Below are 24,908 nucleotides of genomic sequence, written 5' to 3'. Positions count from 1 at the left end.
GTCTTCCGGAACTTGGCCCAATCGGTGATTCAGGCGAAACTTAAATGAGCTTTGTAGGTGACATCTTTGATGGTAATTTTAATGATCTCGTGATGAGAACCAAGACTAACTTGCGTGTTGGAGCAGGCAATGTCGATAGAGCCTGCCGACAGTGACAGGTCCGGGCAAATATAGTGATGTGCTAGTACCAATCCTGGTGGCCACGTGAGGCTCGTTAGGCAAAGTGAGTCGGCTCTGATCCTTTTTTTCTCCTGGAGTAGACTTTGCTGAAATTCGAAACAGCGCGAAAAGTAGAATTTATGTCCCCACATCTGATGGGGAGCGTTAAAGGCCCCCAGGATAAAAGTTGAGTGGTCTTTAGCTAGGCTGAGATTGGTGTCTTGTATCCCGGGTTGCTTGTCAGACGGTCGGCAATACGCGTTGAGTACGAACAAGTTTCCTTTCTTCTTGGTGGAGGAAGAGTGAACTTCTATAAGTGTGTGTTTAGATCCTTTCTGCTTGTAAGGCGCCGCGTCGCCGCGACGTTCTTTCTGATCCAAACTTTCTGAGTAACTTTCAGCTTTCTGAGTTGCAGTGAAGGCAAAGCTGGCGACGGGGCGAGTAGAAAAAAACCGAGGTGCTAGTTTGACGGCATCATTGTATTGATAAATACTTGCACTAATAGCTCTAATTTTTGTTTGCAGGCTCAGGGCTAGCGAAATATTGGCAAAACCGTAAAATTTTTGTTCGCTTCTTATCAAAAATCAGAGCCCCTTTCTTAGAGAAAGGTAGTTAAAACGCGAAGCTTCGACCATGTCGGAACCGCGCATTCGGATAGACGTCGGCTTCAAAGCGCGAGGGACCCAGGTTGAATTCCGACCACGGGACGAATTCAACCTCGGCTTATCATCGTCATCGTTTTACGAAACCCATTGTGTAAAGCTGACTTTCCCGCAGCTCGTTTTTGAGCGACATCGAACGCCATCAGTGAAACACAGAAAGCTTCGCTTTAAAAATTTTACTTGCCTGATGACCTAATTAGACGCCATGTCATTATATCAATACAAGCTTGCACTACCAGCAATTTACTCGTTTGTAAGCTCACGGAGTCCTACGTTTAGAAAATAACAAAAAGTTTGTTGCTAGATATAAAAATACATGGCTGAAGGGGCTAATGCCCACTCACCCTTCTTGTTATTTCCCAAATGAGCTGTTAGCGATCACTGCCGGCGATCCAGCCAAATCGACTGCTATCGCCCTGCGTCGTGACAGCCTTGTCCTCCAGTCGATCACCTTATGGGATGCAGTGTCGCCATGCAGTCCAGCTACACAGCGCAAGGTCGGCGAAGCCTTGATGTCCAGTGATGGCCTTTGGAAAAGGGCGGGCTGCGGAAAATGGCAGCTGAGACAAACCGGGCCCTGATCTGATTGCATTCTGTTCTTGGCGGCCCGTTTTGCGTTTCTAATTAAACATTTCCTAATTAATTCCCGAGGTACGGCAGCTTCGAGTGAGCTGACGCCTGCCCTGTGTGGCCAATTTTAGGTTCTGTATATCGCCGCCATCTCCGCTTAATTAGGCATCTTTTCTTTTCGCAGATGCCTTGCCGCCATAGATGATAACGTTCATGCAGTATTTTCTCAGAAGTTCGCGGTTAAACTTCAGACCATGTAAAGTGACATCATATAAGTTTGAGTACATTAGCCGATCGCTTTTTAAGACTGCGAAGATTCGGAGTTGCTGGATATTCTGGACTTTCCCCAATAACCGCCAGTTGTCCCATAGGAGTAAAGACTCACGTATTTTTCGGACGGCTCTTTTATTCGGACTATTTTTCGCTCCACTCCAGCTCCTAAAAATCAGTCAGCTACTCTATTCGGTAGAGTGATCAGAAGTTTGCCTTATGAAGTGTATGAATTGTGCTTACAGTAAGCCAACGATAACTTTGCTCTAAGCGCGTTAACCTGCGTGTACCATGCGACCACGCATGCTTTTCCTTTGTGTAAGCACAAGATGTTCCCGTGCCCCGTGCGGTGTTTCACTAGAATAGCGACCGATTCTGTTGCTCTCATAGTGCTTGAGACTGAACAAGAATCTAATCGACCCTACAACCACAGGATACGCACAATGAGCAGAATAATATAGTTTATGACATTCAGTCATTAACGAATTTTGCAGTGAAGCTGTTAGCCTCTAGTTGGTCGGAAAATTTCGTGTCGCAAACAAAAAACCCAGGCAGGGCCCAGCAGTTCTTGCCTAAGACGGAGAGCGCGTGCGTCGGGCTAATCAGGCATACCGCATATAGCTCATTAATTATTTAAAAAAAAACTACAAAACAAGCATCGAAACTGCATTATGGATGATGAGGTGCCTGTGAGCAATATTATTCCCCCCCACCATATGTTCTTGTTAAAGATTACGTCTGCAGAATATGTTTGAAGGCTAGGCAGGACTAGTGTCTCCAAATAGAGGAGTTCTTGCCCAAGACGCCGAACGCATGCGTCAAGGTAGGCAGGACCCAGCATTTGCCGCCAGAGAAGCCGAGCGCAATCCACAAGCCCGCCGAGACAACAGATATTTCATACCTTCCTCCATCAGCATCTGTAGTGGTTTACAGCAGCTTCGCTGGACATCCACTTTCGCAGGGCGGGATGGCGACCATTTTAGGGGCGAAGCACCTTAGGGGCTGGGGATGTCGGGGTCTCTTGTCGTTGTCGTCTCAAGCAGTCATGGTACCAAAACACCGGGAAACTCGTTTTCCAACGCCTCGCGCTAGAACGCAACGCGTGCTAAAAGAAAGGTGTATAATGAGTAAAACCGGTTCAAAATAAACTAACATGATTTAAAGATTTGCGGAACGCTCCCTGTCCGCTTCAGCGATCGTCAAGCACAAGCAGAAGCTGTTTGTAGACGGGATTATAATTTACGTTACACTCAAATACCCACAGGCTCTCTCTCGCGAGGGGCATTGGATTGGATTCGATTGGATTGGCTTAACTTTGCTTGGATTGGTTTGGATTTTGATTGGATTGGATTAAAGTAGATTGTGTTGGATTGTATTGCGTCATAGCCGCGCCACGTTGCGTCATAGCCGCTCCACGTTGCGTCATAGCCGCGGCAGGGGGTTCACGGCACGAATCACGTTTCACCATCGACTTCAGTCTCAAGGAGCAGCTAGCGCAGAGGGACAGACAGATACAAGAGCTCAGCACCAAGCTGGACATGGTCCTTAACAACCAACTACACCAACAACAGCGGCAACAGCCACCGTTACAGGCACTACCGCAAGTCGCGCGTAGACAGGCGCAAAGGCGCGCGTACGCGCAGGAAGAGCAGATGCAGCTGCAGGAGGAGTCGCAGCCGGAATACGCGGCAGGCCTGCAGACAGCGGAATCCACCGAGGAAGAAGAAGGAGAGGGAGAAGTAATAGCAGCGACAAGCGGAAGCGGCGAACTCACAACCACGGAAGAAGAAGAGGAAGCAGAGAACTTTAGCCCCAGAGCCAAAAGGCGGGTAACAATGCTAGAAGCGCTCGAGCGCCGCCACCAACGGTTGGACGAGCGTGTCGACCACACGGAAAGGGAGCTAGAAGCGATCAACCAAAGGATAGCAAAGGTGGAAGCAACAACAGCGGACATGAACACCCGCATGGCTAACGTCGAACGCCTGCTCTAACAACTACTGACAAGAATTCCCGATCTCACCCACCAACAACAGCAGCAGCCGCAGCTGCCACTGCAGCCACAGCCACAGCCACAGCCGCCGCAACAGCAGCCGCCACAACAACACCAACAAACAACCGAAGCCACTCGCCCAACATGGCCGGAACAACGCTAGCGCGCGACCTCGTGGTGTGGCAATGGAATGCGAATGGCCTGCGCGCAAAGAAGGCAGCTTTACAACAATACATCAAGAGTGTCGGCAGAAGACCGGACGTTATACTCGTACAGGAGACACACACAGAAGACCCCCCGAGCCTGCCGGGATACCGCTCCTACGCCAGCCCGCCCAGCGCAGGAACGGCCGGGAAAGGTGCGGGGCAGGGAGTGTGTACCCTGGTAAGGAAAGGGATCACCTACATAAAACACGGCTTACTACAGAACAGCACCATTGAGCACCTGGCAGTCGAAGTCGTGACGGGTCGCAAGAGGAAAGAAAGCACCTACATAATTAATGTCTACAGTAATCCCAAACAGTTCCAGCAAAAGTTCAGGACACTCATGCATAAAACGAAGCAGCTGGCCGGGGACGACACCGCGCTCGTGTGCGGGGACTTCAACGCGCCGCACACGGCGTGGGGGTACCCGAAGACCACGGCCAAGGGCCGAAGCCTACACGACGAAGCCCTCGAAGCGGAATACCACTTGCTCAACGACCCGAACACCCACACGCGACACGGCACGTCGGTACAGCGAGACACGAACCCGGACCTCGCTTTCTGCAACAAAGCCACCGCCGGAGTCCGCTGGCGGAACACGGGCGAGACGCTCAGCAGCGACCACTGCGTCCTCGAGATTGCGGTGCCGCTGCACGGCCGACCCCCGGCCCCCCGCAAGCAGGCAACCACAGATTGGAACAAGTACAGAGCGGAGCTGGACGCCCTGACTGGACGGGTGGAAGACGACATCGATGAGTGGACGCGAGCCCTGAACGCGGCCGCGCGGGCAGCCACCACGGAAATCGAGGCGGACGAAGGGATCCCGCAGATAGACAGCCGCCTAGCGCACCTGCTGGAGGCGAGAAACTCGCTGAAAGCCCGATGGCGGAGGCAACGTCACAACAGAAGACTCCGCAAACGCATTGCACTATTAAACATCGAAATCGAGAAGCACAGCGCAATGCTCTGCCGACAGCAGTGGCAGGCGGTCTGTCAAGAAGCGGACGGCCAAATCCACAAGAGCAGGACCTGGCACTTGCTCCGGCACCTTCTGGACGAGAGTAACACGAAAGGGACCCAACACCACATCCTCGCACGGACGATGCACAAGGCGAAGCAGGAGCTCGGCGAAGCCGAGGTCCGCCGGCGCATAGACGGCAAGTACCTCCCGTCCACCCCGCCGACCCCCCTCCCGAGTTACGCGGGCAAGACTAACGCCAAGCTCGACGCCGACATCGAGGAGTGGGAGGTTCGGGCAGTCATCCAAACGATAAACAGCAAGTCCGCCCCGGGGCCGGACGGGGTTTCCAACAAAGCGCTGCGTAACCTGAGCGATGCGGCAATAAGGACGCTGACGGGGTACTACAACAAGTGCTGGCGGACCGGCAAGCTCCCAGCCAGCTAGAAGGAGGCCAAAACGGTCCTGATCCCGAAGCCGGGTAAGGCACCGAGCATAGACAACTTGCGGCCCATATCCCTGACGTCCTGTGTGGGGAAGGTGCTGGAGCACGTCCTGCTAAACAGGTGGCAAGCATACCTCGAAAAGGAAGGCCTGTACCCGGACACCATGCTGGGCTTCCGGGCCAAGCTCAGCACTCAAGATGCGATGTTGCTGCTCAAACACGAAGTCCTCGACCGACCAGCCGGCTCCATGGACAACCGGGCGGTGCTCGGCCTAGACCTGAAAGGCGCGTTTGACAACGTCCGCCACTCAGCCATCCTCGACCAGGTCTCGCGCCTCAACATGGGGGAGAGGTCGTTCGCCTACATTCGCGACTTCCTCTCGGGCCGCACTGCAAAGATCGTGGCCGGAGACATGGAGCTGCCGAAGAAGAGTCTGGGAAGCACGGGAACGCCGCAGGGCGCCGTGATTTCGCCGACGCTGTTCAACATCGTAATGATCGGGGTTGCCCAGCGCCTCCAGGGCATCCCGAAGGTCGGACACACCATATACGCAGATGACATCACGCTGTGGGTGTCCGGCGGCAGTGACGGCGAGATTGAGGCGTCCCTGCAGGAAGCCATAGACGCGGTCGAAGACCAACTACAAGACACGGGCATGACGTGCTCCCCGACCAAGTCGGAGCTGCTGATATTAACACCAAAGGGAAGAAGAAGAAGAAGCCACAAGAGAGGAGAAGAAGAAGAAGAGAAGCCGGGCATCAACCTAAAGACACGGGACGGGACCGCCATTCCGCGGGTGAAGACGCTTCGAGTCCTCGGACTGCACGTCGACGCTCACGGGCACAATGGCTTCACCGTTGCCAAGCTCGAATTGAAGGTCATGACGGCGATGCGATTAATCAAGAAAGTGGCGTCCAGACACGGAGGCATGAGAGAGGCCAACCTCCTTAAGCTGGTCCAGTCATTCGCCGTGAGCCACGTGGCATACGTTGCTGCCTTTCACAACTGGACGGTGGCGGAGCGCGGGAAAGTGGACGCTCTGCTGCGCAAAGCATACAAGACGGCGTTAGGCCTGTATACACACACTAGCACAGAGAGACTACTAGAACTGGGGGTACATAACACCCTTAGCGAGATCGCGGAAGCGCAAAACACCGCACAGCTCACGCGGCTTACACTGACTAGAACCGGTAGGTCAATTCTCCGCAGAATAGGCTACCGATCGGGAACGCTGCGGGAAAACGAAGGCGGGAGCGGCGATTGCGGCGGCGGAGAGGAGCCGCGGCGGCCACTGCCGGTGCCGGCGCGGTCGCTGCCGCGCGGGCTGCTCGGCCTCATGCAGATACCGCCGCTACCGAAGCCCATGGACCCAGAAGAGAACCGGGAGCGCCGCGCGGCCAGAGCGAGAGCCCTAACGGCCGTGCACGCGACGGACACTAATGCATACTACGTGGACGCGGCGGAATATCTGAACCGCCGGGGCACGTACGCTGTGGCCGTGATTGCAGCGACCTCCGGGAAGCTGTGCTCGGCGGGCAGCAGCAGAGCCCGGGACTCAACGCAAGCGGAGGAGCTGGCGATCGCGCTGGCCCTAGTGGACCCACGGTGCGCGACAGTGCTGTGCGACTCGCGAAGTGCAGTGCTGAACTACGCCAGAAACTCGGTGTCACAGTGCGCGATCAGGGTGTGCGGGGCCCTGCCCCGACGGACGCTACCGGTGGTCCTCAAATGGTTCCCGGCACACGTGGGACCAGTGGGGACCGGGACCAACCGCAACGAGGAGGCGGACCGCGCGGCGCGCGTGCTCACAAGTCACGGCAATGCCGCCGGCGCAGCCGCTGCTACCGCTACCGCACCCGCAATGGGGGCGGCGGCACTGGTGGCGGCTGCGGCCGCAGCGAGTCCGCCCCCTCCATCGAACGCGGAAGGCAACCAAGAAACGGATGAAGACGGGGATGACGAAGAGGAGACAACCCCACTTAGCTCCTACAGAGACGTGCTGGCATGGTACAGGGAGGGCAGACGAGCCTACCCGCCGCCACACCGGAACCTTACCAGAAGGGAAGGGGTGCTCGTGCGACAGCTTCAAACGCGAGCGATATGGACGCCCGTGTTCGCCAAGCACGTGTGCCCCGAACTATTTCCAACGGACACGTGTGCGCTGTGCGGTAGCGCTCGGGCGACCATGCAGCACATGCTGTGGGGTTGCCACCAATCACCACTAGCAGACGAGGACGACCCGCTACCACCGCGTGTGAAGCGCGCGGCGACCAGCGGAACTTACGAACACCAGAAGATGGCTGCGGAGCTCGCGCTTGCGGCCATCGAGCGCCAGCGGCCGAAATCGCTGCTACCCACCCCCCCACAGGGGGCTGGAGGGCGGCGGCAGTAGGTGACCTAACGGTTCCACGCAGGCTCAATAAAGAAGTTGTATCTCTCTCTCGACAATGTCTACGCTGGAAGACAATTACAACAACAACCAATGCGTAATCCATACGACTTGCAGGCGCGCCCCCCGCGGAAATGCTCTGCATTTGATCGTGCCCCTCGCGAGGGGGATGTTTTTTCATCCCGCTTACGAAGAATGACAGGTTTTAAATATGCGTGGAGGGGCAAGTTTGCCGCATAGGAAAACTTTTGCCAGGAAAATCGGGTGCGCGTTAGAAACGGGGGCTTGTTAAAATCAGGTAAGCACGGTAAGTCCGGTTCAACGCAAGAGAGAGCGCCACTGCCTCAGCAAGCGCGCGATTCCTCCTCCCACCTGCGCTTCTCCCGCGCCCAATCAGCGCGCCGTGTGGCAAGAGAAAGACTTACAATCTTTGAATACACTTTTACACTGTATGCTAGCTTCACCTCTCCCCAGGTTTCAGGTTAGTGAAGATGGACCGCTTTTTTTTAATGCCCATGGGCCAACTTCCGTTCCACCCACCCCCCTTTTCCCGCCCGAAAAAATATTCAATGACAAAATTTTCATTAATAATCAGATGATAGCATCATCAAGTGGAACTTTCTACGTGATGGAGATGAAGAACAGCAGGGTTTTTTTTTGTGTAACTCCTTAGAGCGGTGTGCTATAGTGACTCCACAGAAGCAGGTTGTCTGCCAAGCGCAGCTTGACGAAGGAGGTATATTGGGCAAAAAAAAAAAAGGCGTCATGACAGTTTATCTCAATACCAGTTCGGCATCTGTCAACGAAATTCGTCAAGCTACGCCGTATCACTTCTTCGCCGGTTTACATCGTACCTCAGCGTACGTTATGACAAATACAACTACCAGAATGTAAGGAGTGTGGAGAGGTAGAACTTACGAATTTCGGTCCCATAATTCGAAAGATTCCCGAGCTCTGCACAATTGTTTGTCGTGAAAATACCGCTGCGGCAACGTTGCGGGGCTGTGCGCATTCAACAGCGAAGCTGTCCTTGGTCGATGCTTTCATGGGACAAATAGTGGTAACGCGGTGGCTGCGATGTGGAGAAGGCTCAGCCCAGCGAGGAGGAGAGCAAGCACCAAGCACACATGCAGTGAGAAGGAGCGATTATATAGGCAAAGCTTTAACTACTAAATGGGGACAATCTCTATACTGGCAACATTGTTGAGCCAAAATAAAACATTAAGCATATTTTAGGCAAGACATCACTATGTAAGTGATGTATGCATGTTCTTTTAATTGAAGATACATGGCTGGTTGATTATTAGGAAATCAAATAAACAAATATGCCGTGGGAAAAAGCGCTTGCGGCGCTCCCTCGTGGCAGTGTTCCGAGTTCAAAAGTAACAAAAGGTTCCAGTAGATGGCGCGAGTGTGTAACAAGGCAAGAATGAATTGGCGTGGACGGGAATCGATCTGCTGGCTTTGAGAAGTACTAGGAAGCTTGGCCTTGAGATTAGGAAACGCCAGGCAGGTTCGCCGTTAACATCAGCGTTCACGACGACAAATCAGCGAAGCTGTGAAAAATTTTAGGTGCAGTGCACTTTAGGGGCTCGCCTTGTCGTTGTAGCTCGCTCGCTGGAGTCAAGTAGGGCCACGTTCCGTCGTAGCGGCTGTCGTTGCGGCGTAACCAAGAGGCTTCGAATACCAAGCGGTTTACGTAGTCATAAGCGTTCGAAACTTCGAAACTCGTGAGTCGCTGGCGCTTGCCATACATCTCCCCTTTGTTTACCGCAAAGAAAACCGCGGGTACATTTGAGGCAAAATATACTTAATTAACCGGCAACGTCCGCGTTCATTTAGTAAGGAGCGCTCGTTGGGTTGGTTTTTACGATAGTAAGCGAAAAAAAAAGTGGCACTGCAACGCCGGTACGTGCGTGAGGAAAAGCAAGCACAAAAAAAAGAACAGAACTCCCGCTGGCGCAGTTTTAGGCAGGGGGCGCGCGAGCACTGCGAAGGCGGGAAATTTGATTTGCATTGGGTGGTGGCAGTGAGCGGATAACGGCGCTACAACCCATTATAGAGAACCACTGCTCTGCACTTCCGACAGTTTTCACATTGAGTGGAACGGCTTTAATTTTGTTTTTTAGAGTTCCGCCGTGACATAAACTTCCCATATAAGCAAGCGTCGACCCAGTCCCCTCTGGAAAAAGATAGTCAGTTAGTGTTTTTTTTTTTTCATTTCTCGTTACATTCTTTTACCTGCTTCAAGCAACCCCTTACGCAAGCGTAACACGAAAAGTGGAATAATGTATGGTTACTTTAGGCGAGGGTCTAATACTAAGCACATTGGAGACAAGGTATGAGCACGTGTAAGTACTCTAAGTTTATAAGGCTACTGCGAAATAAGGAAGTGTTGGCTACAACTCTGCTGTCCATCGTTTCGTACAGCAGGATGAAACAGCCACAAAAAATGTAAAGTAGGTCCGGTAGCGTTTTTGATATCTTTGTACAAAGCCATCGATAAGGGGGCCAGACCATGTAAGTAGACAAGCAAGGTCACAGTGTGCCGCTGAAGTACAACCCGGTCGAGACAAGAAAATAACGATTTCAAATGTTGACAACACAGAAGCACACGAGCGCCAGCCATCAATGTCTGAAGACAGCGGGTTAAAGACTCAATTTACGGTGACCTTCGCATATTTTAACAGGCGCCCGCATTGCAGTGACACCGAAATGCCTACGGCAAGCGTGGTTGCGCGTACGAAAGCGTCACTATTGCTCACTGCACTAAATAAAAGGGCTCGGTCAACCTATCCACAATCCTTGACGCGTGCCCATTCCCTCGTGCGCACTTCTATTCAAACAAAAGCAACCTCTTGCCTTGGGTGCAAAATAAAATGTCCACTTAGCGAACACCAGCCACGCCCTCCGTTCGGACGTTTAAGCGTGGACTCGATAGAAACATACCGCCGGAGCTTATTACATTGGTACAATTTCGGTAGCTGCAATATAATTTCCTGCATGATTACAGAAATAGATAGCTGTATCTATAATAATAGGGTTTAGCTAAGTAAGGAATTAGAAAACGAACTATTTCGCCGGTATGAAACTGAATGAGGGATTGATGGACCCTTAATTTTCCCTAGCATTTAGCACCACACGAACATGAATAAAGTTGCGCGGGAAACACGAAGGGACGGGGGCTCACAAAATTATTTGAAGTAAAAGAAATATTCTTTCCCAACGTTATTCCGCACTTGCTGCTATTGTGTTCAGTGTTCTAGCAACCTTTCTGAAGCTTTTGAGAACATAAATGTCGTCATGAGCCCGGCTTGCACGAAAGCATGGCGACCTCCTGCCTTCGTGCGAGGATTCTTCTGCTGGGTAACGGAAATAAAGGTTGCATGACCATGTGAATGTTATGGCAGACATGCCTCCTCGCTGACTGTCTTCGAAGGAATATGGCTGCACACTATATACTGGACGGAACTACAGCAATGCAAACGCTTTACACAGTCAGCTGTCAGTGGCGGGGGTACCGCGTTTGGCACGGGCGGTGCCGTTGATGCTGGCACAAAGCATACGTACAACCCGCAAGAAGACATAATAGGGTTTGACAAAATGGCCAGAAAATAAATATATAAGAGAGTAATGAATACATTTCAACTATTTCAATCAAAAACTTCAACTCTTGCTTTTTGCATTTCACGCATTTCGTTGTCTAAGAATGCAGGATTATGGGCTTCAAAAGCAATACAAATCTGATTATTGACTTGATTATTGACTCGACAACACAAATCTGATTATTGACGGATATGATTATTGACTTATCGAAGCACGGCCTAACGATATTACGACTTGCGTCCATACCACTGTTATGGAGTCAACTTCACTGCACAGAACGTCGCTGAAATAGACAACAACAAGCATTTTCCGAAACCTTTTTTAACGGTCCCTCTTGATTAAAACCCAATCCCTGCAGGGCTACGAGCAGATTTTTATAAAGTATTCATAATCATCATCGTCGTCGTCATCATTATCATCATTACCATCATCATAATCATCCGTCAACCTTAGTCGCGTACCTCGGAAGGCGTATACATTTACAGCCATAGTTGCAAGGAGCACTGCCGACACAGGCACGTCCAAGCAGCGGCGTACCCAAGGGGGGGGGGGAGGGCGGTTGGGCGATTGCCCCCTCCCCCAAAGCTACTAAACACCGCGCTTCCACACCCCTCGACACTGATTTTTCGGCACGTGCAATTTTTCGGCACGTGTGTAATTTTTCGGCACTGATTTCGGCACTGATTTCGGCACGTCTTTTTTAGACCACGGCGGGGACCATCGCTGTCCGCGGCGAGCGTAGCACCCTCACTTCTAACTTTTTGTTAGGCTTATAGTGAGTAACGCAACCTCTGCCTTAGTAGACGCGTGCTAATCGCTTTCTCTCCACAGCCAATTTTTCTCCTTCAAAGAGTATCAGCGGAGCAGCGAGGAGGGAGCCTTATTTTAAACTGGTCACATGCTTGTCTGCAAGATTTTGATGAAAAAAAGCACTAGGTGTGCAACTGAGAACAAATCATGACATTTTGGTTGGTTACACCTGGATCCGTCCTTGCGTCCAAGCTATACATATGAGACATACACATGCACGCACAATAAAAGAAATTGTAGCCTCCTGTGTGAGAATTGTCCGACAGAGCGTAAGTGTTCCTTCCAGCGACTCATCTCTGCACATACACCGACGCATGTTTGCCTTGCAGGCCCTAGCCCTGGGACCTTTTGCTCAAGGACATATTACTAACTGAAAAAGCATTTTATTAAACTCCCGCCCAGTATGGCCCATGTATACCCATGTCGAGCATTGTGTCACGTGTAACGGACACTCGGGCGGACGGACAGGTTTCTGGGCAGAGTCATCAAAGAATGCTTACACATAAAAGAAAATAAAAGAAACGTACAATTAAGCATGCAGGCACGTGCGGGTGAATGTATACATCTCTACCGGCTCGTTGTCGACGACAGGAGATTTCGGTCATCGTATGCCCGCACGGGCGCTAATGAACGTGTTGCCCGCATTTAAAGCAGCCTTGTCCGATCATTTGGTATGACGGCCGGTGACCTCGGTGCCGTTCAGCTAGAGTGGACCGAAAGAGCGCTGGCTTCGCGCTGTCGGTCCACTATACAGATTCGTTACCCACTTCAGACCTGACGGAAACGGGCCGAGGCCCCGTTTCCAAAAAGTGGCAGCTCTGTGTTGACAATAAATCTGACGGGTGCAGGGAGGAATTGCATGTTCGCACTGGTGCTTGTCGTTATTAGCTCGACCTAGTTATTAGCGAGAATGAAAGGCGTGCGACAATACGCGATAAATGTCGAGCTGTGACACGTCAGGTATGCTGTCCTTGCGGGCTTCAAACCCTGTCTGCGTTCAGGCATGAAACGCTTTTGACGGTATCCATCGTCGAGTTTTAAACCAAAGCTTTCTACCTCTACCAGGCAACGGTTCTTTCGTAAAGTGCGGGACAAGAAACTCCCAATGCTGCTGGGGAGGCGGAGGGCGCTTTTCGCTCACGGAGCACAGAGTAGATGGCGCGGCGATAGCGCGCTATTACCCAGCGTTCCCCGTGCTCACCCCGGCGGGCGCGTCGGTGGGACCCTTCCGTCGGCTTTCTCGTCTGTTTTAGCGATGGTGTTGGGCCTGTTTTGGCGCAGCTTCACGTCCATTGAGCGCTTATTTCGCACGGCTTGATTAACTAGTTCGACAGCATCTCCTGGGTAACCCAGACCCGACGGAATTAAGGGGTCGCACAGCACAGACACATTAAGGATTGGTTTGCAGGGTGGGAAAACAAATTGTAGAAACCACTTACAGACATCTGGCCGCTAGAGAAACTTCACCTTTTGTGCACTGCTTGTCACGAATGGGACTGCGTTTCCTAAATTTCTGAATACCAATCCGGTTGTGTTTTAACATGTATTACAAAAGACGAATGGAGCAACTGGCTCTGATAAATAGCGAATATAAGAGTTTCATCAGCTTTCTCAAGGATTTGTGTTATATCCATTTTGTGTTATATCCATGCCATGATCTCAATGTTTCTGCTCGCTCGTACTATGACTTACAGAAACATTGTCTGCGCCGGCATTACAGATGCTCAAGAAGAGAACATTACGCAGAAATTCCCCACCGGCTCGCTAAGCTTCAATCAGTTGTCGGTGGTAGGACGTAAGGTCGATCCCCAACAAGGTTAAGGCCGACCTTCTATAGCTAATCCTCAACGGGGTGACTGAGAACACATCGTACGAGCCAGCCATCCGCCACGAACGTCAAGACTATCGATTACTCGGGCTATTCTGAGATGTCCGCTCAGTCGCTGTCGACCGACCTCAGTAGCGGACACGTATACGGTATTTCCCACGCGGTTGATCGTCTCTCTTGGTCCTCTCCCGTTAACCCCCGACCCTGCTGGAAACGCGAATAGCCCCTAGGCCACCGACAATTGCACGTGACCCTCCACACCGTTCGTAGCGCGTACACAGTTCAACAGAAGCGTACGCGTTGATTCACGAGTGCCAGGGTTTCCTGGTTCGCGTATTACGCCCGGGTCGTCGCGGTCACTCAGAAGGATGCGGAAGAGATGGAGAAGAGGGGAAAGGGATGCCTGTGATCAAGACGTATACTTGACACCTCGCCGGGTAATCGACAAGGTTAACTGACTGCGCGAGAGAATTGTTTTCCCCGACGTCCTTTCTTTCCTTTTCTTTGCGGCATTCCCTCGCTGCGGTTATTTTCGGCATCACAGCGAATACGCGGAGAGCTTTGGGAATTAACTGAGCCTATTACGGTTAGGCTGGCATTGCTCAGCTGTGAAAGGTAGCATACGTGAAGAAAGCGAATCCCCCACCGAGGATCACAGGAACGAAAGGGCGCGGAGTACTAAACGAATCTTCACAATACGAGACATTTTTCAAAGCGAAGCTGTTTAGCAAATCGTTACAGTTTGGTGTCCGCAGTTAAGAACACCATGAAAATGCCGAGCGCACATGAGCGGGCGCACTAAGAGCGCGTGCCTCACGGCGACAACCCGCAGTTAAAAAAAACCAACAAAATGTCGAGTGCTCGTGTGTGCGTGCCTCGCGGCGACCGCCCAGCGTCCCCGGCGCACGTTTGTCAAGCCAAGCATACACACTTAGGAAGATTGGCCAAGATTCGCAAAAAAAAAAAAAGAAAAACTCCTGCGTTCGTCATAATCGTGGCAACCCTTGCTGGGAACGAGAAAGACACGTCATAGCATACGCCCCGCCAAGGTGATGTCCAATGATTACCACTTCCAAAACGAAAAAATAATAAGGAAGCTCACACTTAGAGCAACAATGATGGAGCAAAGGTCGTTGCGGCAGCGAAGAAGAAGCGAATCGGCTGCATTCGTGGACTTCAACCATGGTCAGGAAGGTTGCGCACAGCTTCGCTACCTTCCAGTCGTACACGTTAGTGTGAGCCTCCTTCATTTGTTCCCCTGGTTCGTCTCTTTTTGTTTCATCCGGCCGCGGACTTTTAATTGTTTTCTGTTTTGCTTAATTCGGGGGGTTACGTTATCGCTCTTGTCGTTCTGCTTTTATTATGTATTTCCAAACTCCCAAACCGATGTGTGCGTTTTCCTACCCGTCTCGTAATAAGGCGGCCGGGGAAGGCAAGATGGAATGGTTTTTGCACGCTATGGGCGCCTAAATTCATTGCTAGGTTTATTTTTTCATCTTCAAAATTAGCCCATTTTGATTTAATACTTGCGAAAATTCCTATGTGGCCTTTTTTTCCTTGTAGGTGTTGTGCGCTGCATGCCAACACACCCGTTTTTTTTTTTTTCCTAATTGTCTGCACATGTTATTGTTTCCCGCCGCTGTTAACCCTGTACCTCTCGGGCCTTTTGGTCGGCCATGTGGTAAGGTTGCCGGTTTCACGGTGTAAAGGTCCCGGTTAGATTCACGGGACCTCCTTAAACCCCCCCTTTTTTTTTTTTTTTTCTGAGGGGGGCACTCCCAACACCTGCTCGCGCGCTACTTGCCTCCTTGCCGCTTTCCCTCACACTTCTCGGCCTAGCATTTTTATCTCTCCATTTTGCCGATGCTGATAGTTTTCTGGAAACGCTCCACGGCGGAACTAGAAGCTTAAAGAGCTCCGCTGCTAAAATGTACCATTCAATTATCTAGGCGTGAAATAAATACGTCGCGCCGGCCGGGCTCCCCAAGCAGATATAAAACGCGTGAGCCTCCTTTTTGCTGCTGCGCCAAGATTTCTTCTTTGTTATCATTAAACACGAAGCGGAACCGATCGAAGGCGATTGTCTTCGGGGCGGAAACGGAAGAAACAACGCCTTTATGCAACACCTATTTCTCACGGTGCCTTCGTGGCCGCCCGAAGAGAGAACTTGGGGCGAAACAAAAGGCAGTTCATGTCCCCGGAAGGGAAGGCACTTTTTAGCGAGTGCGTCTAAAGCCGCTATCGGTTATGTAATCGTAGTGTAATCGTTTTCGCGTGCCTGAGCGCGTGATCTTGCCTACGCGGGCGTCTGTGTCGTGTTCATGTTCTACGCAAAGTAGGCAAATGATAAATATGCGAATATTTCCTGCAGACTTCAATGCAGCTAGAGCGGCTGTCACGCATCCTGCACCTGCATAAAACGCGCAGAGAAGTTCACGCGTCACTGAACAGAATGAAACTTCCCCCGGGAGGCGCGCGTCGTGGGGTGACATGAGGGCGATACTCGTTTAATTGGAGATACTCGTGCAATTGATTGATCGATCCAGTAATTGATTTGTAGATGAAGTGATTGACTAGCAGATTAAGTGATTGACTAGCAGATTAAGTGATTGATTGATTGATTGATTGATTGATTGATTGATTGATTGATTGATTGATTGATTGATTGATTGATTGATTGATTGATTGATTGATTGATTGATTGATTGATTGATTGATTGTCTCTGGTAGTTTATAAAGCTTTGGTCATATCTCCTTGTGTGTGTGTGCTGCTCACAGGGTATGTTATATCCGCGAACACAAACTGTATTGTATATTTCGAACGCAGAAACGCCGGCACTGATAGTTGACGCCGTAAAAGAATGCGTACAAACACACTGCGCGCGCCGTTCAAGAAAATCGAAGCGGGAAGGGCGCGCCCAAATCGAGGTGTAGGTTTACCGTGAAGCCCGACAGCGCCGACCCCTGCTTCGCTACCGGGTGGCCGCCAGCGGCGAAGACAATGGTCTCTTCTCACACCTCGGCCGACAAAGCGTCGATCAGCGCCGACGAAATAACACCCGGGCAGTGGCACGTCCCCCGGCTGTCCCGCTGCGAGAAGAAAGTGAGCGCGGTCACTCAGGGCGGGCTTTTGTTTTCGTCGAAGTGCTCGCTTTCGAGCGGCGCCTGGGCGTTGCGGCCGGACCCACCCTGCTCGCGAGCACACGCCCCGATGTGGAGCAGCCGAAGCGCGTCTATTGATCCCGGTCAATCACTTTCTCCGGCAACCCTTTGTTGCGTCGTTTCTTTGCTACATCGATCTTTGTTTAGTCGTAGTCCTCTCAGGGGTAAACTTTCTCCGCCTTCGCTTAAACGTGTTTCTCTCATGCAGTGAAGGCCTAAGCGCTCATTTATTGTCAGCGTCATGTCATTATTATGGTAGACGCTTAAATACGTGCGGGCAGTAGAACTTAAAATGGCCCCTCTCTCTCCCTTTCTCCCAATACACAGGCACAAGAACACAGAGCAAGGGGAGTGGTGCGAGTCTTTTGGAAAACCCAAGTTCTCTCGAAACGCGCATTAACGCCACACATCGAAGCATATTTGGTTTCCCTGATGTTTCATGGAAAGGATCTGGCGTTCCGCCCCTTCACATTCTTTTTTTTAAATATTTAAACATGACAAGAAACGTACGGTATATTTTAAGACAGATGTGTAAATCTTTCAAGAAGCACAACTTTTCTCTAAACGACCCTAAGATTTGATCGGGGGCTACAGGTTCGGAAGCTTTCATATTATTTGGCATTTATTCCGTAAACACAAGCGTTCCTCACCGAAGCAGTATCTGGCTGCCCATATACTGGCGCAAGCCACAACATCATTGCGAACGCCGCCTTCGGAAGACCCTTCTCCGCCAGCTGCTAGCTTTGTCAGGGACTAGTCTCTTCACCACCATTATCATGATTTGGTCATCAGTAACGTTCCCTCTTGAATCATCATCAGCTGCCGGAAAGAACAAGTCGTCGCACTGATTCTGCAAACGCTTGGACTCTAACTTCACTTCGCGAACTGCTTGTGCAGTAAAACCAACGCTGATAGCTTTCAACCACCGAGGTGCAATGTCTCATCTGTGACAAAATATAGTTCTTTATCATAAACCTCCAATATGGGGAGAGGCCTTCATTTTGCAGTGGGCCAAGTCTGATGAACGAATAGGTTAAGGTTACAAAGTTGAGCAATCGGTTGATACAGTACTTGAAAGAATAATTGCATGAATGAACGAATGAATGGACTCCCATGTATAATTTAAAAAATTGATTGATTGATTGATTGATTGATTGATTGATTGATTGATTGATTGATTGATTGATTGATTGATTGATTGATTGATTGATTGATTGATTGATTGATTGACTGACTGACTGACTGACAGACAGACAGACAGACGGACAGACAGTCGGAAGCCTCTTCCGTTGACTTACAACCGCTCCTTTCCCGCGTCATGCGTATACATTTTTTGTGCCTAATTTTCTTTTCTCATGCCTCCGCTGAACTTTATACCTTTCACTACTTCTCATCGCGTTCCTCGGTAGACATTTTATTATCGGGGTGTCCATCTTTTTTAGCCGTCCGCACCTTGATGTTGCCCTAAATTAACGTTTTCTCTTAAAATAACACTAAACCCGTATACGCTTTTGTTTAACACAAAAATTCTCAGCTTCCGTAGCTCTTTCGATTTTATTATAACAGCGTGTTTTTCTAGTATTAAAGCTGGCCGCTTCTCTCTCACATACCCTCAGACTTTTTCGTGACGTAAGTGAGCGCGCCACAGACTGCTTTGGCGTTCCAGTGTGGAACCGAAAAAAAAATAGATCACCCCGAGCCAGCGTCTTCTAGCTATGAGCCAGTGCCGAATGAGGTATGAGGGCTCGGGCTGTGATACCACCCAGGAAAACATGTAGACAATGCATCAACTGGGTAACGAGGAGGCTGACGATCGACTTGGCCCGTGGTCAATTCCAATTACAGTCTCTGACTTTTGCCGCAAACTATCGCGGCACAACCTAGGAATACACTATACCATCACGTCCACTCGCATAAACTTCGTGACTGCATTTGTACACCGACGCAGCACATCTAATTGAAATCGTAGCTGAAACACCACTATGGTAGTACAGAAGTCTGTTTGTTAATGTTTGCTGAATCAAACTTGTGTCTTTTCATAAAAATGTCCTGAGCAGATGTTGGCGCATAGACTAATTTTACATTTAGACGCCCCCACCACTATTTAGTTTTCATAGGAGCGCTTCAAACGAGGTAATTCAGATCTGCTTCACTATTCACGGTTAGAGACATCACAAATCACAGTGCAGAAAAGTGCAACACGGTGGCGATTATTTCAGGCCCCTTGCATTTTCTTTATATTCGCGGCGTGGGCTTTTTTTCCCCAGGTAGGGTATATTTTTCACGACTTCCTTCCATAACATATACCACTCACTGGTTCCGTATCCTGTTAAACCTAACATCCTCCTCTTTTTTATGGCTCGTTGATCTGGCTTCAGTATTCTTTGAAGGAGCTTAGTAAAACCCACCGATTTTGTCCCATAAGTTAGTACCGCAAGAACGCAACAGTTACCTTTGTTTTTCTTGGTAACAGAAGTAACCCACTGTTTATTGAGAGTGCTAGCCGAATGCGCTTCATCCCATGCAAATTCTACGCCAGAATTCTTTCTTGCGCTAATAGGATCAGCCCTGACAACTAATCTGATAATATTTTCATCCGCCTCTCGTAGAATTTTGTCATGGATGCTGAAGGGCTGCTTCACCTCTTGGCTGCTTGACATGATTTGAGAGCGGTTTCGCAATAAACGAAGACAGGCGTAAGATAGGACGGACACACTTTCAAGAGAACGTACCCAGGTAACGAACTTCTAAAGTGCGCACAGTGCTACCATATTCTGTTTAAGATGCCTGTCAATTTGTTCATTACAGGATTAAGCTTTCGAATGCAGTTCCTACCTGACCATTTTTTGCAGCTATTAGAACGACTCACTGATGAAGGCGATTTCACCAGGAGAATCTTGAACGGGTCACATATTCCTCATTTACTCTTACCCCAGACTTCCTCGACTCACGCTCCCAAATACGCCTACAAATAGGCTGTAAATGGTTACGTAAATATCGTATCCTCGCATTTCTATGCTCCTTTGAAGGATTTTTGTGCCAGTACATCCTTTGCATATGTCCCCCAAAAGCCCTATGCAAGTCTTGTCTATTCCGCAGTTCCGCCATGCTTCCATCACCTAAGCAAGTGTCATCTATTCTGCAGTCCCGCCATGCTTCCATCCCCACGGTGATGTCTGATGAATCGAAAACTTTTTGGTTATCTATACCCCCCGCATTATACCTTATTATATATGATTGATGACGTGTTACCTCATTGATGAAGCTCCTCAATGTCCTGTACAGTATTTATATTGCCTCATAGAACTAGTCAACCCAACGAGGCACTTCCACCTTACACCTTCCCCTTAACCTGCAAATTTCTACTCCCGAGCTTTGGGAGAGCGCTTTGGCGAACACCGGCCTGGACGACGACCAGCTTCGGCTGGCTCAAAAGGCTGCCGATTCTGCCCGCGCTGAAGGCATCTTGGACTCAGGACGCGTCCCTTCAAGGTTCAGTACAATCCCACCTGTTGATTTAAATAAACGTATATTCTCTCTCTCTCTCTCTCTCTCTCTCTCTCTCTCTCTCTCTCTCTCTCTCTCTCTCTCTCTCTCTCTCTCTCTCATAGGACGAAGCCGTTTTCTTTTTCACTCTCACCAAAGGCAATTCTATTTCATTTACTATTCTCACTTTTCAGCAGAAGCTATTAATTACCCTTACCGTGTTTCATCTTGCAAACTAATTCGTTACATCCCTTCGGCTGTTACGACTACAATCCTTCTGATATACTAATACGGTATTCCCCATAATCATGATCATCACCATCATTAGCCTACTTATGTGCCCTGCAGGACGAAAGTCTTACCTAGTGTCACTAGATAAGATATCTGGTGACACTAGTCTCACCTATATCGTCTTCCAGCCAATGAAGTCATGCGCTGTCCGAATCAATTTTTGCCCTTCAAAGTTTCTTACCTCATCCCCGCTTCACGTTATCTGTCTTGTACTTATAGTCCCGTATCTCTGTAACCACTCCGTTTCCCTCGCAGTCCACCGGTTGTCAGTTCTCCACATTGCATGTGCAACCCAATGCCACATCTTTCACCTATTTCTAAATTCCAATGAGGTATTAGCGCCGCAATTTTTGCTGAGTCCCCGTACAGATATGTTTGACTTGTGCGTAAACATGCGCCTTAAGCAAGCACCAACAACATGTAATGTTGGCTTTTCTGTTCTCAATAGCGCTGAAATCCAGCAAGCCAACGTTTTTCTTTGGCCCTTTAGACCTCAAAACAGGTCAGACAACTTGAAGACAAAACACGCAATCAAAACTTGTCATCAGCGAGGGCTCGTGGCTGCGTGATTATGCTTCCCGCCTGAGTTGTTGCTGAAAGACTTCATTAATTTGAGCCTGGTGATGTGGTGCTCTGGGGCAGCATTTGGACCAGGTCCGAAATGCTGCCTGGTCCAGTCATAACATCGCCGCATACGACGGGAGGCTGTACTACAGGTTTTTCCACTCAATTTAATCTATTCGCCATACAATTTAATCCAAGTGCCAGCGAATTTGATCCAAGTGCCAACCGTTTTAATCCAGCAGCCGGAAGGCTATTCAGGGGTGTTCTGTGCGGAATTAGGCGCAGCTTTGTGGACTTTGTTGTGCGTAGTGTGGGGAAAACGTGGTGTTTCTTGATCCGTTATGTGCAAAATATCTTATGCGAACAGTTTAATGTACATTTATAACACGCGCAGACCATTGCTGTGAGCTGATCGTCTGCGAGAGCGCTATCGATAACACACGTCAGAAGTATCGTCTGATATTCGCGTAATAATGCCTTCAGAAGCTCATCTGATAAAGACACATTACTTAAATGCCATTTGCATTCTGATTTTCAATAATTGAATGGTTTTCTGCAGCGTTAAGCATTATTTCCGAATTATAATATCGTCTGCGAGATCGTCAGAAATATCGCCTGCTGGCGACACAAGTGTCGTCTGCTCGCGTAAAAATACGCTGGCAAATCTGCTAGGGTAACAATACGCGAGCAGACGATACTTCTGACGATTTCGCAGACGATCACCACACGCCACCCAGACCATAGGTCCCATGTATCGAAAGCCGGTCTTCGGTTGCCCCCCTGCGCCGGGGGAAGCACGGGGCAAGTTGACTAGCCTGTCGTCTGTTGGCAGAACATTGAAGTATACCACTCAAGGGCTTGCGGCTGCTGCCGTAAGTCATAAAAAAAAAGCGGCAAAAACACAAATAAATTTTACGTAATTATTGTGTTTTAATTTAAAAAGCAATCTTTATTTTACAGAAGAATTTTGAATAATAATAGTTAGCGAAGTTCCGTTTTCATCTCCTAGGTGCCGCGCGCGTCGACTTGCCCCTCAGCTTCCACGGAGTGGGGGGGGGGGGGGGGGGGGGGGGGGGGGGGGGGGGGGCTAGGGGGCTAGCGCTGCCCGGATTCTGAGCGGAGTTTCGCAACTGTCTATATTGAGTAACTCTGCGCCACCAACGGATCAAACGAGACCGCTCTCCTGGTCTGCGGGTGTTAGTAAGTGTCCAATAAACTGCGCGCATATGATATTTTGCACATAAGGCATCAACAAACACCACGTTTTTATCACACCACGCGCATCAAAACCCGCAAAGCTGCGCCTAATTCCACACAAAACACCCCTGAACAAGCTTCTGACAGCTGGATTAAATTGGTTGGCACTTGGATTAAATTCGCTGCCGTTTGGATTCAATTAGATGGCATTTGGATTAAATTAGATGGCATTTTGATTAAATTGGTCGGCGCTTGGATTAAATTGTATGACAATTGGATTAAATTGAGCGGGAAAACCTGTAGAGAGGTGTAACCATACTAGGTGAGGCTCCCTGGGACACGACACAGCACTTCCTCGCGAGACAAGGATTTGGAAACCCTGGTTGAGTACATTTGCCAAAAAACATCCAAATGATTATGATCTTCAGGAGAGGCATTTGTCCTGCAGTGGACATAACCAGGCTTATGGTGATTATGATGTTGTGGGAGTGGTCGACGTCACCATGTGACGACCGTATACTCTCTCAGCCCGGAGCTGCTGGGCAACCACGTCGGGGCTGGTCGTCAGTCCCTTCCGCAGCTCAAGAGGGGAATGGGAATGGATGTAGGTGAAAGGAGGGGGCACTGGGCTTGATACCCCGAAACATACGGGCTGTTTTTGTTTTTGCTTGTTTTTAGATACACGCCAGGAAGATTCGAATTCACTTTGATACCGGTAGCGGGCACACGGCCACGCATGCACAAAGCGACAGACACTTGCGGATAATCAGTACGCCCACAAAAGCACCGGACATAGTGATCTACTCACATCTATAGCTGTCACTACAAAAAAAAAATAGCTTGCACAAGCCAAGACAAGTAAAAGTGTGTTTCGTACGCCTTCCGAAGCGTTTTTGCTCTTTGCTAGACAACCGCCTCCCCTCGCACTGACGTAGTATGCCTTCTAACGGTGATCTCCGCGTAATTTATCCTGCCCCTTTCGTCTTCCCGTAAAAACTTGACCTCAGCATCCCCTGATTTCTTCTGGAAATATAATGTGCCGTGGTTTATTATGAAATCGGCGCAGCGTCAGATATCTTTTCTAGATTAAGTGACGCGCCGTTTCATAGGCAAACGAAACCGCACACTCCCCTCGTTTTCTTAACCACGGGAAGCTTGTGTGAGGCTCTTGAAAATACCCTAGGTGCACCATCGTCGTCCACCCCAGTTTAAGTTCATCACGCGCACAACAAAAGACTTCTCCCACAAAGGCTTTTACTTCAACTGCGTACTCCATTTATCATGTTGCAGGGCAGCAGCCAGATGATGCAGGGCGAATGGGACGCACAGCGGGCGAATTAATGAATCGGCGAATGAAGAATTATAAAACGGCCGACACCCAGCCAGCAGCGTAACACCGCCTACTGCCGACGTCGTTGCGTAAGCGCTCCCGAAACGTGTTCCAGGTTCCCGGGCTCGCAGCGGCCCAGCTCAAAAGCCTCGCCATCGCCCTTCCCTCGATCGCTGCTATCGTCCAGAGCCGTAAAATGCTTCGCGCCGGCGCAAAGCCCATTAGGTGGAACTCCGCGAAGAGCCTGTTTATCTCTTCCAGTGATTTTCGTCCCTTCGCGACTCATTTCACCCGGAGACGCGGACGGAGTGCGAATAAACCTTAAGTCGGACGCGGCGTGGCGTGGGCTTTGCGGTGCTCGCGCGTAACTCGTGGTATATACAGGTTGGCTTGCAATACAGCGGTCCAGCGATATTTATTACTGCCTTAAATTTTGGAGACCACCTGTTCGCATAAGCAACAAGCGCCCTTACAGTGAGTGAATAACGGAATCAAAACCCGATGCCAGTGGCAAGCAGGGGACGTTTTTAGAATTAATTTAGCCCACGTTTTTGGCTTATATGAGTGCCGCACAGCGCTGAACCTTATGAGCGTTATCGATACTGAGTAGGGATGTCATTAAGTTCGTTGGGAACCAGGTAAAAAATACCTGGTACAAAACAAGATGCCTAGGGTTCGCTTGCGGTAGGTCCTGAAGGGCAGGGGCGAATAGCTTTCCGGGACAGAATAAAAAAATCAAAGCAGAAACCTCTACCTATGTTGTCTACGATATGCGATGCTCACAACGTCACTTAAAAGAACTGGGTATAAATGCACAGCTGGGCCAACTTGTGAAGGTTCATACTTGAAAAGAGCTGGATAGCAACCAGGAAAGAAGAAAAAACAAACGACGGGACGTAGTGCTTTTGAATCGTGGTTGCTACGCGGTTTTTTCAAGTATGAATCTACGAGAACGATGCGACATAGTTTTTGACGGCAGTCACATGA

At 49.8% G+C, this 24,908-nt stretch overlaps 1 protein-coding gene across 4 annotated transcripts in view; it reads right to left on the bottom strand.

Moving 5' to 3' along the window:
- Window positions 1-24,908, bottom strand: part of LOC144153778 (uncharacterized) — a gene marked incomplete in the record, with an annotated part of 404,355 nt that overhangs the window by 324,796 nt on the left and 54,651 nt on the right. For 2 of the 4 annotated variants that reach the window (XM_077685504.1, XM_077685506.1), the window contains 1 exon segment: window positions 16,832-16,981. 4 annotated transcript variants of the gene reach the window in all.

Source organism: Haemaphysalis longicornis, unplaced genomic scaffold (genome assembly GCF_048455015.1).
Source record: "Haemaphysalis longicornis isolate Haplotype H1 unplaced genomic scaffold, Haemaphysalis longicornis Haplotype H1 scaffold_9, whole genome shotgun sequence".
NCBI classification, from domain to species: Eukaryota; Metazoa; Arthropoda; class Arachnida; order Ixodida; family Ixodidae; genus Haemaphysalis; species Haemaphysalis longicornis.
The sequence above is the reverse complement of the archived record's forward strand: the minus strand, read 5'-3'. Positions and strand labels throughout refer to the sequence as shown.